The following is a 17,240-nucleotide window of genomic DNA, read 5'->3' as shown; positions in this document are numbered from 1 at the left end:
AAGTATCAAGACTTTGCTTTATTGCAACGAAATCCAAATTCTTAAAACTGTCTTAAATTCATGAAAAAATGGACACAATTTACTATTCATCCACAGACGTTGTTGTCAGGTGTATTAACACAAATGTCACATGGAAAGAAAGAACAGTCATCTGAGAGTCTGCACACCGACTTTCATCAATATCTAGTGTGTCCTCCCTGCGCACGCACCACCGATTCCAGACGCCTCCTCATTCCTTGGATGAGTCTCCGGATCTGATTCTGGGGGATCCTGTTCCACTCCTCATGCAGGGCAGCCGTCAATTCGTTGAGATTATGGACTGGTGGGTCTCTCTGCCTCACACGACGGCCAATAAAGTCCCACAAATGTTCAATGGGGTTGAGGTCAGGGCTCATGGCAGGCCATGGAATTCTGTCAATTGCATTTTGCCGCAAAAAATCATTTACAGCATGCGCCCTGTGAGGTCTAGCATTGTCGTCCATAAATATGGGTCTCGTTGCCAGAGGATGGTTCTCAAAATGAGGTACCACAGCCCTGTCAAGAACCTCCTGTTGGTAACGAACACCGTTAAGGTTGCCACGGATGGTAATGATATCCAACTTGCAGTTCATGGAAATGCACCCCCATACCATAACGGAACCTCCCCCAAAGGCCACAGTCTCCTGGATGTTCCGTGGAGCCATTGCTGTGTTCCTCTGCCTCCAGACCCGAGTACGACCGTCCACCATGTGCAGCAAGAACCGGCTCTCATCTGAGAAATGGACCTTCCTCCAAGAGGCAATGTTCCAGTGCAAACGGTCATTACACCAGGCCAGTCGGGCTGCCTTATGGGCTGGAGACAGTCTGGGTCGCTTGATTGGCCTCCTTGCCCGGTATCCTGCAGCTTTCAGACGATTCCGAACAGTCCTGTTCGAGATGGGTCTCCCTGGAAGCCACTCCTGTCTCAACCGAGAGCTCGAGTCGAAGGACCTGCGCCGTACAAGTCTCAGTAAAGCTCTGTCCTCCCGGACTGTGGTCTTCCTGGGTCTTCCTGGTCTAGGCAGGTCTTTAACTTCATTAGTGGCCCGGTATTTTTTCAAAAGTTTTGAAATTATGGAATGATGTCGTCCGATTTGAGTCCCGATTTGTCTTAGAGACATACCAGCATTCCTCATGCCGATTATTTGCCAACGAGTGGCCTCTGATAATTTCCTACGTGCCATGACATTGAAATGAATGAAAAACCGAATGCAATCGACAACCTGCGCTTGTAAACACCCCAGGGAAAAAGTGCATTTTTCGAAAGTTGAGGTTAAAGCAATGCACGTGCGCTGTGCAAGCTTCACGCGCGTCATATCAACCCATGAAAAGCTCATGCTGTATGTCAATACATCAAAATTGAATAATCAATCATCAAAATTACTTCGTTAAACTTTGTTAAGTTTTTATGTGTCTTTGAATTTGGTGTTGCTTAATTAATTTCCATATGTATATATGATATTCTGAACACAAGTCGACATTTCGAGGCACCGAGACCACAAACTGAACAAGGTCTCACCGTCCACAAACATTTCAGAAAGCCAGAACACCAAGTAATTAAGCTCCCACTATGAACAAACAGGTTTCAAAAAGAAGAAAGGCTACGTGAATAAAACCTCACCCTGGTTTCAGAAAGCCAGAACGCCATATGAACAAAGTCTCACATGAACAAACGGGTTCAGAAACGGGTTTCAGAGCTCATCTATAGGCTATGATTTATCAACTTTGACAATGAAGAATCGCAACTATTTATCGGTTACAAACTACATTATCATTATGATTATGATTATGATTATCATCTGACGCAAGGCCTTCCATAAAGCCGGACTGAGATTATTTCCGACAAATAAAATTTCGTGGATAAATGGTGGATTGGCACTTATCAGCTGATCCTGGTACGAAATGAAGACGCATGCAACAGCCAGACGAGTCCTACCCAAATATCCAAAACTACTTGGTATCGAACCCAAGTTCTACCAACAAACTAATGTAGATCCCACCAACGAACCTAAATCGGACCACGATCGCGCTGTGCATTTGCCGAAAGGATAACGACGCACTCAAGTTTTGGTCTTCTTTGACCTTCAACGGTGTATTGAATCCGAAAATTGTTCATTACTTCCTGGTTGACACTGATATAACTCATTTCAAAGTTTTAGTAAAAATGCCACTCAGTTTAATTTAATTCTTTATTGTAGGAAAGGCCATAGGCCCATATACAAAAAGGGATGCATCTTAACAAAGGCCTACGTGATCTTTATAACCAATAAATTCTTTTCCTAACAAAAATGCATTGTAAGTGAATAGGGCTACATTGTGTTGTTTTTTGTCGGTTCTTTGCAAGAAAATAAGAAAGACAATAGTTGAGCAGTTTTTTGAGATAGAGACAGTTGTGGCAGTTACTTGTTTCTTAGATTTCCATACACAGGACAAATACACATAAAATGGAATTCCTCTTCAATGATATTACAGTATGGACATAATCCCTTCAACATAGTCTATAGTGGAGTAATGTCGTAGGACTGTGTTCTCGATAACGTAACCTTGGAGACACAGGGAAAAAGTACACGTTACAACTTCAGACCTTTTCATATTTTGACATATGAGCAGTGATGTTGAGAGATAAACTTTCGTATAGACTGGAGACAGGGCATGTGAAGAACATGTTACATTTGAAGAAGAGTTCTCACCTTAGACCCATACAGTTACTGTTTAGAAGATAGACCATCAGTAGATCAGTTCATGCCATTGACCTATAAAGTCACAGAACAGTGACCGGAAACGAAAATGGATTTGAGACCAAGTGAAAGGCCACTCTCACGTTTCCTTTACAGCCGTCCAACCGCAACCTTACTGCATGATGCTGACCTTACCTTCAGTCGACATATGCACTGCAGTTCATCATTATTATATTGATACATTTTTATGATATTGATTTCACTGATATGTATGGTTGGCTGAAACTATTATTCACGAATAAATAAATAGCTATTAGTTTCTCCTTAATAAAACACAAATAACTATCAGCCATAGCATTTAGAAAGAGCTCCAGTGCAATTACCACTCACAGCATCGTAAGATGGACGGTTTCTTTGATGCCAGTTACAATCAATATCAGTAAACACGGAGTACAAACAAGTATACCCATTGATTCCAGTGTACGTGTGAGCAGGCAAAGGCTATTGAACTCTAAACTTAACCTTACATTTTAAAAAGTACACGGGAACGTTAACTCACTTCGATTAAAATCTTACTTAGGTATTAATTAAATGTTAACCTACATGGACTATTATATCATGATCGAACTCTAAACATCCAATTACAGGCAAGATCAAAGGGATGAACGTCAAACAGTGACACTCGACTTTCTAGAGGAAGCGAGTTACATGATCCTGTTAAACTATGACGAACAACGATGAAGGTCCTTTAATGACATATGTACAGGCCGCGTGGAACAAAGTTTCTAACAAATAATGACGCAAGAACTAAACAGGAAACCCTTGAAGACCAATATATTGCTTCATTTAAAATTACATCTGACGAGAAACTGACTTGGTGGGTTTTCTTTGTACTAACACAAACGCGATGACCCTGAACATATTATTCCCCAAAATTAGAATCTGGGCAAGCAGTTGATTATACGTACAACGGTGATGGCTGTTTAAGCATAGTCATGGCGAAATGTTGAAACATTTGGTCTTAAAGCGTGAACAAAGGATGCAACACAATTGAGTGAGTTCATCTCAAGGTCACTGTTAGCAGTTTTCAAAGTGTTTGATGCATGTTCTGTAGAACGATTCTCACGAGGTCAAACACTTGATTATTTGGATCATCATTGTGACTGCACATGCATTGAAATTCAAGCACACACACATTGATAAACAGGAAAATGCATCATAATGGGAAGATTAACTGAAGGAGAGTTTGACGTGATTCACAAATCGGTAACGAGTGTTTGAGTGGCCATGGGTAGTTTGAAAACAGGACAATCCCTTGCAGCAGTTCCACGAACACCGGGATGAGAACCTGTGTACAGGAGACGGGCATCACTGCATATCGCCACCAAAGCTTGATGTCGCATGAATGTTGAAGCCATGGATTGCCATTGTCGTTGCTCTAAGTGAGCAATTGAGCTTTAACACCGCTATCAGTGTTTCAACAACATCAAGGTGGGAGTCAATAGAAATGTGCTTCGCTCATTGTAACCATGTGGGGAATCAAACCGAGTGTTTGCCGTGACGAAGGACAAGGCTACTCCACTGTCGTTCAGACCCTATCGAACCCATTTGGAATGCGCTGGGATGACGAGTTTGACAGCATATGATTCGACCTCTGATCTAGCAAGAACTTGGAGGAACAATCAGTGACCACTGACGACCATTTCCGGTTTCAGCGTTTTGACATTTTCTACTGTCAATGCTGAGACGTTGTGTCTCATGGGCGCCCAATGAGGTTACTGTGGTTACTTGCGTCTTCAGTTCTAACAGGTTGATCAGTGTCAAGTACATGTGGGGTGGGTCTTGAGCATGGAAGGTCATACAATATTTCAATAATTTTGCAATGAAATGTTATGATGCCGCAACTCCGGTGTTCATCAGTTGTATTGTATCTGTTTCCATAATAATGAACAATCTATTTCAATTGCGCATTTAACGAAAAAAACAAAAAAAAACAAAAAAAGCACAGAGTGGAAGAATGATGCTAATATATGGTGACACCCACCTTCAGTCAAAGATATGTCTTGGTACAATTATTCTTAGCATGACTTAAGACAAGTATCTGGTATCGAATTTGTCTTCTTTAGCATCACGAAGTGGTTTCAATGATATTTAAGGCAACAACAAAGAATGGAAGCTCGATGCTAATAAAGGGTGACACCCACCTGCGGTAATGGATATGTTTTGGTACAATTATTCTTACCATAGACATTCACCTCATGAAAGATTGAAATGATTTCGTTTTAACGACCAGTTTTCTGAGTGTTTTCATACTGATGCATGTTGCAGAAGCCAGTTACGTAGATCAATGCTCACGATATTAACCACTGGTTCGTTTAGTTCAGGTTCGTATATTTACAGGGCGTCGTAATATTGCTGGATATTGTGGGTTCTTTTTAAGTGCACAAGGTTGTGTACTGTATACTAGGGGTTGTGACAACACTGAAAGAGCTTTCACACAAAGCTGAGTCCAAGTTTTTCACACCTGGTCACAGGTGGGCTCGATCCCAAAACCTCACCCTCGCTGGATCACTAGTCTGGCGCCTTAGCCAGCTCGCCCACCATGCCCCCATGGTGCCCTCACTTCGAGGCACACTAGAAAATGGACTTCACACATTGAAACTGAGATGGAATTTGAACCCTGGAGATTACACGTGTTCACCACGATGTTATTTTTCCCCACTTTCCTCTCGAGGGAAATTTCTGATCCCAAGTCCATGTTTCAACATGCCTTCAACGTGACAGTTGCACAAATCGAGTTTAAATCTTCTGGTGGGTCCACTTCAGATGGCAATTTAACAAAAGGCACCAGTCATATTGTGCTGAACACGTGACGACTTCAAAGATCAATCGCACACACATATATGTGCATATGCTCTGCTTGTATTTTTGGTATGGCATTCCCTTTCTGCCAGATTCGAAGCACTTGGAGCTTCCGTCAAGAAAGCGATTTGTAACGTTCTGTGATCCAATGCTACGTAGTACTACATGTGGTAGTACCACTGTTAAATGGAATCCGTACACATCCTGGTTGAAATTGATCTTCAGTGACCCATGCTTGTCGCAAGAGGAAACTAACGGGATTGAGTGAGTAGGCGTCCTGACTTGATTGACACATGGTATCGTATCCCACTTGTTCGTTTTGTTGACCACTGGGTTGTTTCAAAGCAAATATTGGTATGAGTTTTCTGACTATGCACAACATGTTGGCCAAGTATGACCTTTAGACAAGTATCAGTACCTTAAAAGATTCAGTGCGAGTATCTCCAAAGTGACATCTGACCATACATAGGAACGTCTAGACGCACTCAGTTTGATGAAAGTAATAAACGTTTAAATGAAGTATGAAAGTATGAAACCTGTAGCAGGTTCAGTGTTGCTTGACAAGATGTAAGTCCTCAATTTTGATGTCTGGGGCGATAAGACATTCCATTCCGAATCAGCAATAGCCGTCCATTGATAACAGCTGGTACCCATCACAGGGGAACGTGACATGAAATCAGTGAGGTGTTTGATGTTCATGACCAGGCAAGTCAATCCCAGTAAATGAATTCATGAGGATAAACACCAGTTGTCGATCTACACTTCTTCCGGTGATTGTTTTTGCGATGAGATGAGGTGTATGGCGCTTTCAGCCTACGTGCACACATTTCAAAGACGCAACAGTTTTGAAAGACATTTTTTTCATCATTTTCATGATAACGAACCATTTGAAACAGGATTAAACAGAAAGTTTGAAATGGTGACCCGTCAATGTATATTTCTAAGACACTACAACACAATATGGACCATAATGCCGAAATGAATTCTTTGACCGATGATAGCAATGTTAGATTAGACAATGCAAGGCATGCAGAGTATCGTAATGCTGGTGAAATATAACAGTTAAAAACATACTTTTCAAACGAATTATCTGAAGCACATTAACCGATGAAAGAATGTTAGATCAGAATACATATATGTCAGGACATGCATTATCTGTACAAAGCAGCGTAACGGTTACGAAACAAATTATTTTAGCACATTAATCCAGGATGAATATGGTGGATCAAAGTTCACGCATCTCCAGTTGCACATGGTAACATACTCTTGAAAACGGAATATTTAAGCTCACTGACCGATTACAGTAATGTTAGATCAAACTACGTGTATTTCAAAAGCCAAACTCATTATTTTAGCACATTAATGGATTATAATGGATAATCAAACTACATGTGTAATTCACAACATACAATGAAGGGAAAGAGGATCAAATATTCAAGCGCATTAATCCAGGATGTAAATGCTACGCAGCAAATTGCGTCCTGCTGGAAAACAATTAGTTGAACACATTAACAAATATGGTAACTTTAGATCAAGCTACACTGAAACTCCTTTCTGTACATTCGAGTTATCCGTGATTCTACGCAAATAGAACTAGAAGAAGGGCCAGGAGGGCCAAATATTGATTTCACAATAACCGTTTGTTCGACTCAACAGTGTTTCATTGTAAATTCATTATGTGACAAACCGCCGCCATATAGCTGGAATATTGCCGAATGCGGCGTAAAATTAAACTGACTCACTCAATACAATCCTTTGAGTTCACCATAACCATAATGGAAGACACCTATATAGTTCATTGTCATCCTGAATTTTGACTTTTCACAGGGTACGAGCGCGTCAGACGATCTTCAAGGTAATGTCAGTAATACTGTGTCAGGACAAAGTCAAAGCTGTTTACCACTTAAGCATATGAAGGACATCAGTCAGGAAGTTTAAAATCAAGTGGAGAATCACCTCAATGAACAGTTGCAGTTACATGAATGTGCGCAATGAGCTGCAGCGACAGTGGCATCCTACTACCTCATCGTTGCAGAGTGTGGCATGTTCACCCTTGTCAGAAAAACCTGATGTAGCATTGATGTTATTTTTGTCAAAATCATACTATTGTCTTCCTTTAGAGGAAGATGTTTTTTTCAAAGGCAAGCTGGTTGTTTTCAAAAAGGTTCAGCTCAGTTACAAGATTGTGTACAGCAATTTATATATTGGAAATGTCTAATCATGAGTAAAAATACCAGTGTCCTCAAATACCAGCTCGTCTTCTCTGTTCTGTAAATGCATTTTCCTATGAAACCAGCTCAATAACTGACCGAACCTTGGCACTGAGAGAGGTCATCTCGTCAAGGCATCAGTGTAACAATTTCTGCAATATACTGATCGGAAATTTCGTGATGAGAGGCTTAATTAAATTCAAATTGATTTATTGAACCATTTACAGCATATTACTAATTGGAAAGTTAACAACATTAATTGTATTTGGAGTTACAACAGAACAAGTGTGAAACACGACGATGGTACACTTTATGAACGCACTGATTTATTGGGATTAGATGAAAGTTTAATTAATTTCAAGAGATTCAACGTTGACGATGAGGGTATTACTGTCAAGGAATCTGAATGTATAGTTATGAACAAAGATATATTTTTAAAATATGTTCTTGAAATATGATGCTGTTATCTTATATTTGATTAGTGAACTGACTGCTGTAACTAACACCCATCGATTGGCACGGGAGCCCACGAACCGAGCTGAACCACGAATTGCTGAAGAGATCTTTTCATCCTGTACAAGTACACAGCCAACTCACAATGTTGACTATGAAACCTCAGCAAGAGTAACTGGCGTTGATCACTGTTTCAAACTGAATCCAGAAACAATATCGTCTCAACGCTGTGTCAGTAATGGCTGACCATGTGATCACGAACCCTCGTGTTACAATGAATGACATTAATGCTCGCATGGCCTGATCCGAAATGATATGAAATAATTCATATCAGCCAATTTGCAGTTTATGTATCTCAATCGGTTCCATCTCAGTTGTTTAATATTAGTTTGACATTTTCTTATATCAATCCAACAAAACTTCCACAGATACCTATTTCACAACCCATGGGCTCAAACTAATCATTTCATACTTTTTGTTTTAAAAAATCCACTAGCTTTACATTGCGTGACAATACCAGGATGCCCATTTACAGCTTCTATATGTCGAAATAAATTTTTAACTGCTCTTGGTAAACCTGCACTGGGTAAAACTGCACACAGGTAACATATGAAAGGTACTTGATTTTTAGATTAATGGCTTGCTATAATTAAAAAAAATAATGTTAGTGTCCAATAAACATTGCAGCGCAACTCTACAAAAGAGAATTGTAAATGTCTAGGTTTGTGAGTTAATTTGATTGCTTTGATAGTGGGTTACAGAAATATATTTTGTTACGGTTAAGAATTTGCCGTGACAAAAGGTGTAAGAAATCCCCTGTGAACTAGGAAAACAGAACAAAGACAAGTCTAAAAGATTCCAATATTGTATTATTAACTCATTAAGCCAGAGTGTAAGTCAGACAAAGTCACAAGTCAATTTCACGATACTTATTTCAAATACAATACAAATGAGACAAAATCTAAGGCAATGGGTCACAAAATATAACATAGCAAACTCACCTAAGACTTAGTGTGAGAGGGAAACAGTTATGCAGAATGTATAACAGGCGAACCGTCTGGCAGCGGCTAAAGTAGATTTGTTGGCGATGATGTATACTTCAGTGAATGTGTGTCCTTCTCTAACACGGCAACTAGCCTTTATACATACATACATACATACATACATACATACATACAGACATACAGACATACAGACATACATACATACAGACAGACATACATACATACATACATACATACATACATACATACATACATACATACATACATACATACATACATACATACATACATACATACATACATACATACATACATACATACATACATACACATATTCAGTCATTTCCCGAAAGTTCGAGCATATACGACCATCGCCACTCACGTGTACTGCCCTCGAATTATCTAACAGTATGTATGATGGGGTAGTAATAATGTTCAGACAACAGTTATGTGTCAAGCATAGTGATAGTGTGGTATATCAAGTAACTGTAAAATAGCCGTGTAAACACGCCTTGTATGTGTAAAAACCCAAATGTTGTGTATGTGTAAAGACGGACCGCCGCCACATAGCTTGAATATTGAGTCGTTAAACAACAACGGTCGTGGTTTGATTAGTATCTTTGTTCTGCATGGTAAACACACGTTCCCCTGAGATTCCATTGACTGAAATCAGCATCAATCCTATATTGGAGTTTCCTATACGATCAGCTGTGGCATATCAGCTGCTGCAGACTAGTACTCTGTTGTTGCCTGTCAAGTCAGTGGTTAACATGACTCAACGATCATTTGTAAGGTATTTGAAATCTAATACCTGTAGAAACCTAAATTACACACAGTAAACCAAACGGCGTAATTTGATCGGAGGCAGCAATGCCAAGTAGTAATCCCTGAAAGAATCTCATTTGTAATTACATTAGAAAAAGACCAAATGAGCAATCAAAGTGCCATATACCAACAACAAATGATGGAATTGGACTTCTGAGGGTAACGGGGTATGCACTGCACTGCACTGCACTGCACTGCACAGTCCGGAAGAGAAGAGAGGGCTTGAAGAAAGAAGTCGGCTAAAATATGCTTTTATGCTTGGCAGGCTAGGATCCTTAGATCGTAGTATACTTCCTCAATTCGTTATGATGATGTTACTTTGGGTTACTTTGGGTTTCCATCATACATCAAACAGACCCACCGTGACATCAACGTAACTTAAACACTATTCACTGACAAGGGGCCACGTATGAAGAGAGCTGTTCATCAAACAAATATCTTAATATGATATAAGTAAGTACACTCAAAACAAAATATGCATACCAAATATACAGTAGATTGTTCAGATAATTAGTTTCACGAAGGAATATTTTCACTGTAACGGGTCTTACAACACACTTTTCATGAAATCGCGTTTACAGTTTTATCTCTTATACCTGACAGACCTTGGTTTCAGTACTTGGGGAACAATGTTTGTAAATTGAATCTATTTAATGCATTTCCTTTGAGATAAATTGCTAAGCAGATAATTTTGGCACAGCATACAAAGTTCAACATCTGTTTATCTAGACAAATGTCGCGATAAGTAAAACATTCCCAACCCTGTGGAAGTTTCAGACATTTAGTAGCAATTGCCCTAACTACTAGGCTGCACTGTGCGGAAGAGAAGGGAGGGCTTGGAGAAGCAAGTCATCTAAAATGTACTTTTATGTTTGGCCGGCCAGGATCGTTATGTACTTTCCCAATTCGTACTGGCGATGTTACTTCGGGTTTCCGTCCTACATCAAGCAGACCCACCGTGACAACAACGTAACTTCAACATTATTCACTTACAGGAGCCACGTAAGAGGAGAACTGTTCATCATGCGAATATTTATAAATAATTCAGATAAGTACACTCCGAACAAAATATGCATGTCTAATATATAGTAGATTGTTTGAATAATTACTTTCACGAAGGAAAGAATACTTGCTAAAAAGAATCTATTTTATGAATTTCTGTCAGATAAGCTTTTAAGCAGATAATATTGCACAACATACAAAGTTCACTAGCTGTTACTTTAGACAAATGTCGCGACAAGTATGATATTCCCAACCCTGTGGAAGTTTCAGACTTTTTAGTACCATCCTGCCATCTTCTGTCATGACGAGAAGACCGTCGAACAGGAAGTTGTGCTGGCTTATTTCCGGTTTTGAAGGGTGATAGATGGCCAGTGCTTGTCATTTGGGCTGGTGTGATAAATGACCACTCGTTAACCCCTTAGTAGTCAACAACATTACCATTATGGTCTAATGTTTACAATTGGTCTAGAAAGCCGACACGTCTTGTCTGGTGTTAAGGAAGCCCATGTCAGTTAATCTGATCACTAATGGATCTGAAGGAACTAGTATAAATCGCTCCCAGTAAAATTATCCGTGTCACTAAATTGTGTTGTTAGAACGTGTTCTATTACATAATTTATAGATACCGACTTTGCTTGGCACTGCTTACAATGCGACTGGTATTTCCTCATTAAATTGCACGAATACAGAGCAGTATTTGTTCAGCTAGTAATTCTTAGTCATAACCGTTGTATGCTATCTTGCATTGGGATAAAACAGCATTTGTTTGTGTTTACTCTTACTGAATGACAAAAACTAGAATCGATTACCGGTTTACTTGAAACTGATAAACAACTTAACAAATGTAACTCCACACTTCAACACACAACCTCAGATTATACAAAGGGAAACTTACCTCAGTGTTTAAACAGACATGTATCATCAGATTTGAGAAGAACCGGATCCTCATTTTGTAGATTATGATTCTCGTGTTTGAACACCTTTACATGTTGAACAACGAGGAGTGAGCTATTGATAGAAACCTTTCCATATTATATTATTTACGGAGGTGTCACACGCGAATACTACAGTTACAACATCCTGGCACACATGCCATTTGATCGTAGATATAAAGGTCGTTTTATGTTTCAGGATGGCATTGCAAGATCTCACAGGGCTCGTGTTATTACTAAGTACTCCAACTGGAGAGCACAACAACTAAGGTATCTTCGCACCTACTAAGCTCAAAATGTCTCAGATATCCTTCCACGGCCCTTACGTCACTGTCAACAAACACTGATCATCAACAAACTTGGTGTATCCCAGTAGGAATAGTCGAATTAATGAGCCATGGTTACCATAGCAAAGAAGCTTATCCATATCTCAAGATAATCTACTTTTTACCTAAAATGGCATTCAAGCATTAGCTGAATTTGACAAGTAGGAATGCCAAAAGAACAGCAAACTGTAGTATATTCGGTGAAGCAAACAATACAAAAACTGTTACATTTTGTATTGCTGATAGCTTCGATCGTGTGACATTGACAAGTACAGTCATAGTTAAAATTCTGTTCCAGAAATCACCTCAGTCCCAATAACCGTGCGCAATGTCCATACTTCGTGTAACTTCCACTAACTCCAATAACCATCCTGACTCTCCACCTCACTGATTATTAGACGTTTATTCTGTCGCTGTCAGCGCTTTCCATTCTTGTTTGAGGGCTTGTCCAGTAGATCAAGATTTTGTACTGGAGAATCTTTCTGCTCTATGGTGCGACCCTTAATGTCCCACACATCCACTGAACAGTTATATTTGGACTGGGCTAAGGTAGAGTCTGTCTCTTGACCTTAGAAATCACCAATAGCACGCACATGGCATAATGGCTGGTCCAGTGGTCAGAGGATGGTCATCATCGAAACAAAGTACAACAACCCTGTCTAGGGTGCCAGAAGCATAATCTTAGGCACAATTTATTATCTACGTAAAGCAAGAGTCAGTGACTCTTATTGAAACTATTTTCCACCTGTTTTCGACTGTGATTTGATAAACAGACTTTGGATGAAAATGGAAGAGTGGTTCATGTCTGATGCTGGAATATGGACTAAACGTACTCAAACAATCATACTATTTTGATTAAAGGAAAATCGAAATGATCCTCTGAATATAATTTTGTTTCCTATTAAACAGACAGTTTTTCACAATCGATGGAATAGTGTCAAATCAAAATAGTATTTTTAGAATATGCTGCCAATGCTATTATGTTAGTCTTTCGAATGGTGGGTTACCTGTCAAAATAGTATCAGCGTCAATTTGAAAAAAAGGCACTTCGGGGGTTAGAAATTCCACAACACAGGAAGGTATGCTGAAGCATCAACGTCAACCAAGAGTGGTGAAAACCCGCAAGAGCAAATACATTAGTGACTGAACACATTTCAGTTATATACTCAATCGCAAATGAAACGCAAGTTACTATTTTCAAAACATACGTTTGAAATGTATTCATTACAGGGCAACAAAGTATACCATTATGTAAACATATATTCAAAGATGGTTTTGCCGTTGTTGCCGCTCATTCTTGACTATATCTTCCAAACGCAATCATTTTCATGTTTTTCGTGCTTTTGGCACATAAAATGCATGCATTTCACTCCAGTTTGAAGCTTCATAACACAGGTCATTCAAAAAACTCTATAGAACACAACTGAACTGTGACAACGTGGAAAAAACATACCACGTCTAACTGAACAGCAACGAGGAATCACCGTTGGAATGTTGCAGAAAGTATCCACACCAACTGGCCAGGCACTTGAGATTCAGATCGACCACGTTCAGGATAACAACGCCAGGGCAAGATCGTCACATCCAGGTCACTCATCTGACAGCAACGAGCAACACAGACAGCTGCGACCATTCAAGGGGCACAACATCACATCTCTGCAGACACTGTTCGTCATCGTCTGATGGCATCATACGTCGCTGTCCATACGTCGGATCCATTGTGACACACTCGTTTAAGGTGGGCGCGGTAACGCCGACGTTTTCTGATGAGTCCAGATTCAACTTGACCGATGGCCGATTACGTGTATGGAGGCGTCGTAATGACCATTCAACACCACGGTGTACCGCTATTCCAGGCCCAACCTCAGCTCCAGAAGTTCCAGCAGGACAATGCTCGTCCTCACACTGCACGGGTCTTCATGGACGTCCTCACAGGAAACAGCAGTAACATTGCTGCACTGCCGTGACCCTCTCTGTCCCAGCATATGGCACCAATCGAGCATGTGTGGGATGACATTGGTAGACGGATACGGACAGCTGCCCAACGTCAAAACCATAGAGATGTGGAAGCCAGATTGGCCAGGGAATGGAACAAGATTCCTCAAGCCTTCTATCACTTTCTTTGACTCGATGAGACGTCGTTGTACTGGCTGCATTGGAGCCAATGGAGGTCACGCACTACTGATTGACACACTGTTTCGTGACATTTTTGGTGCTTTTACAGTAAACTTGAGTGTTTTTTTCACCAGAGATCACGACTCACTTCTTCAACAATCACCCGTCTGTCGTTCTTTCGTAGTGTTAAGATTGTGTGTTCAACATATTAAGAAATATTGACATTTTTAAATCAACTTTTTGCGGTTCAGTATATTACGCCATGAAGGTCTTCGGCGTTTGACAGCAAAGAAACATAATAACGACGAATCTCATGTTCGCATCAATCGTAGGATGCTTGAGAAACAGCAAAATGCAGCAGCTATAATCATCCGACAAATGAGTTCCCCGGACTGCTCTGCAACATTGTATTATTTTCACGGTTTGGGATGTGAGCTCACCCATCAACCTGCGAACACTCGGGACGAGTATCTGAGGAATGAGGAATTATATACTTCAGCAAAAAACCAAATTACTCTATCAGGGAATAATATAAATTGTGAGATTGATATTTGCACTCAAATAGTGGACGGCACTATGGCTATGAAGTCAGCTATTTGAAAAACACAGACAATTTGCTGAAGGAAATCTTCACATTTACTTTAAGAGACGACTGTATGTCACATAAGTATGACTAAAAGAGTCTTTTTAGTTTCAAAAAGCATTGTCATTCTCAGCTCTGAAGTGTACCGTGTTTTTTCGCAACACCTGTCGCTGATTTTCAGTGTTCCATAAATATCATTTTTACAGCTATTAACTATTTGCACGAAATTGAGTCTTTTCCTAAGGATATCCTAAACCGGTTATACCATTGTAACTATGACTTAATTCTATCTAATCGTACTTTTTTATATACATGGAATATGGCTAATCTTACCTGGAAGTTCCATGTCAAAACAAAAATAGTTTGTAATAATATATACATATCTTTTTACAATCACACTTAACATCGTGACTTCCAGAAAAGGTGGATATAATATTCTGTTTCCTATCGTAAAGTGGATGATGTATGTTTCTTGCTAATTCGATTGAAATCAATTAAAAACAACAAAGGAAGACCAAGAGTTACGTCCCTTCTGGCGTACTTCGTGGAGGTCTTTGGGGATAATTTAAAATTGTTGCTAAAAGCAACCGCATTTAGCTAATTTTCTTTAATGTGACAAAAAAAGCCCCAACAATTGTTTATTCTCAGGTCACACTTTTTAGGGTAATTTCTTACAATGGTACCATGCCTCTTTCGGTACAGAGCAGAAGACACATCCATTGAAGGTCGTATCAGGTTAAGTGTGACTGAACTTTGACCTCTCAGTCGAAATGACGGATATCTTTCCTCTTGAATCAGAAAGTTGTGAGCTTTCTTAAATGATTTGGCTTCATTTGATTTGACGCTTACCGCTTGATTAGAAAGCTCACCGCCGGACGCGACCAGATCGTTTGTCGCAAGGGTACAGTTTCGGAGTAATTTCAATCATACTAATGAAACGTCTCCATCGAATTTAATCTGTGGCATGTTGCCCTAATGATTCAGATCCTGTTGTTGTCACGATGTGTCTGTTTGATGTTGGACGGAAACCCGAAGTAACATCGCCGTAACGAATTATTGATTTCACAGAAGAAACGTGGTGCCATTAGGCAATGGTTTAGTAGAAATATGGTTACAACCGGCCTCGAACCAAACTGACTCATTCATTTCACTCATGCCATACAAAGTAGATTGTAAAAATACGAGTATCACACCTCATACGAATGGCCAAATAAGACTTATCGTATCGTTGCTCTTTTTTAGATAAAACCCCATACTCGTAAATATTCAGGTTGTGTACTCTCAGAAACTTCTCCAGTATGAACCAGTCTGGTGATTCACCTGAAAGTAGAAAGATAGCACCATAAACAATAAAGAAAACGACGATATTTTGTAAAGAAAGTGTGCTGAACCAATAATGTGCAATATATTATGAACTCTCTCGAAATACAAGTCGACATTCCTTGGCCTCGAGAACACCTATTGAACACGGTATCACCGTGAGCAAACATTAACGGATTTCAGAAAGCCAGAACACCAAGTAATCAAGCTCCTGCCATGAACAAACGGGTTTCAAAGCAACAAAACGCCACATGAACAAGGCTTCACCATGGAAAATCTAGTTACAGAAAATCAGAACACCATATTAGGAAAGTCTCACACGGGTCAAAAGGTTTCAGAAAGCCAGAACACCATATTAATAAAGTCTCACATGGATCGAATGGTTTCAGAAAGCCAGAACACTGTACGAACAAAGTCGCACATGGATCAAATGGTTTCAGAAAGACAGAACACCATACGAACAAAGTCTCACATGAACAAACGGGTTTCAGAAACGGATTTCAGAGTTCATCTATACGCTATGATTTATCAACTTTGACAATGAAAATCGCAATTATTTACGGTTACAAACTACATTATGATCTGACGTACACGATGCACATGTAAGTGTCCGTATGTTTCACCTCATGTACTTTGTTAGTTTTTCTCATTACATAACAGAATGACACAAAGTTGAGCTATATGACTACATGCATGACGCTACAAATCCATTTCAAGGTTGTTTTCCTCCATGGCCCGTAGCACAGTAGATTAAGCTGGTAGCAGAAATGCCCCCTTTTTAGATCACATAGTGTAAATACCTTTAGTCAATATTCACTTTACAATCGGTCAGACTTAGCTTATGTTTTCACAATAATGACGCACTGTTAATGCTATCACAACAAACAGATTTACTGACTGAGATTATTTCCG

The sequence above is a fragment of the Haliotis asinina genome, chromosome 16 (genome assembly GCF_037392515.1).
Source record: "Haliotis asinina isolate JCU_RB_2024 chromosome 16, JCU_Hal_asi_v2, whole genome shotgun sequence".
Lineage (NCBI taxonomy): Eukaryota > Metazoa > Mollusca > Gastropoda > Lepetellida > Haliotidae > Haliotis > Haliotis asinina.
This window is presented reverse-complemented; position numbering follows the sequence as displayed.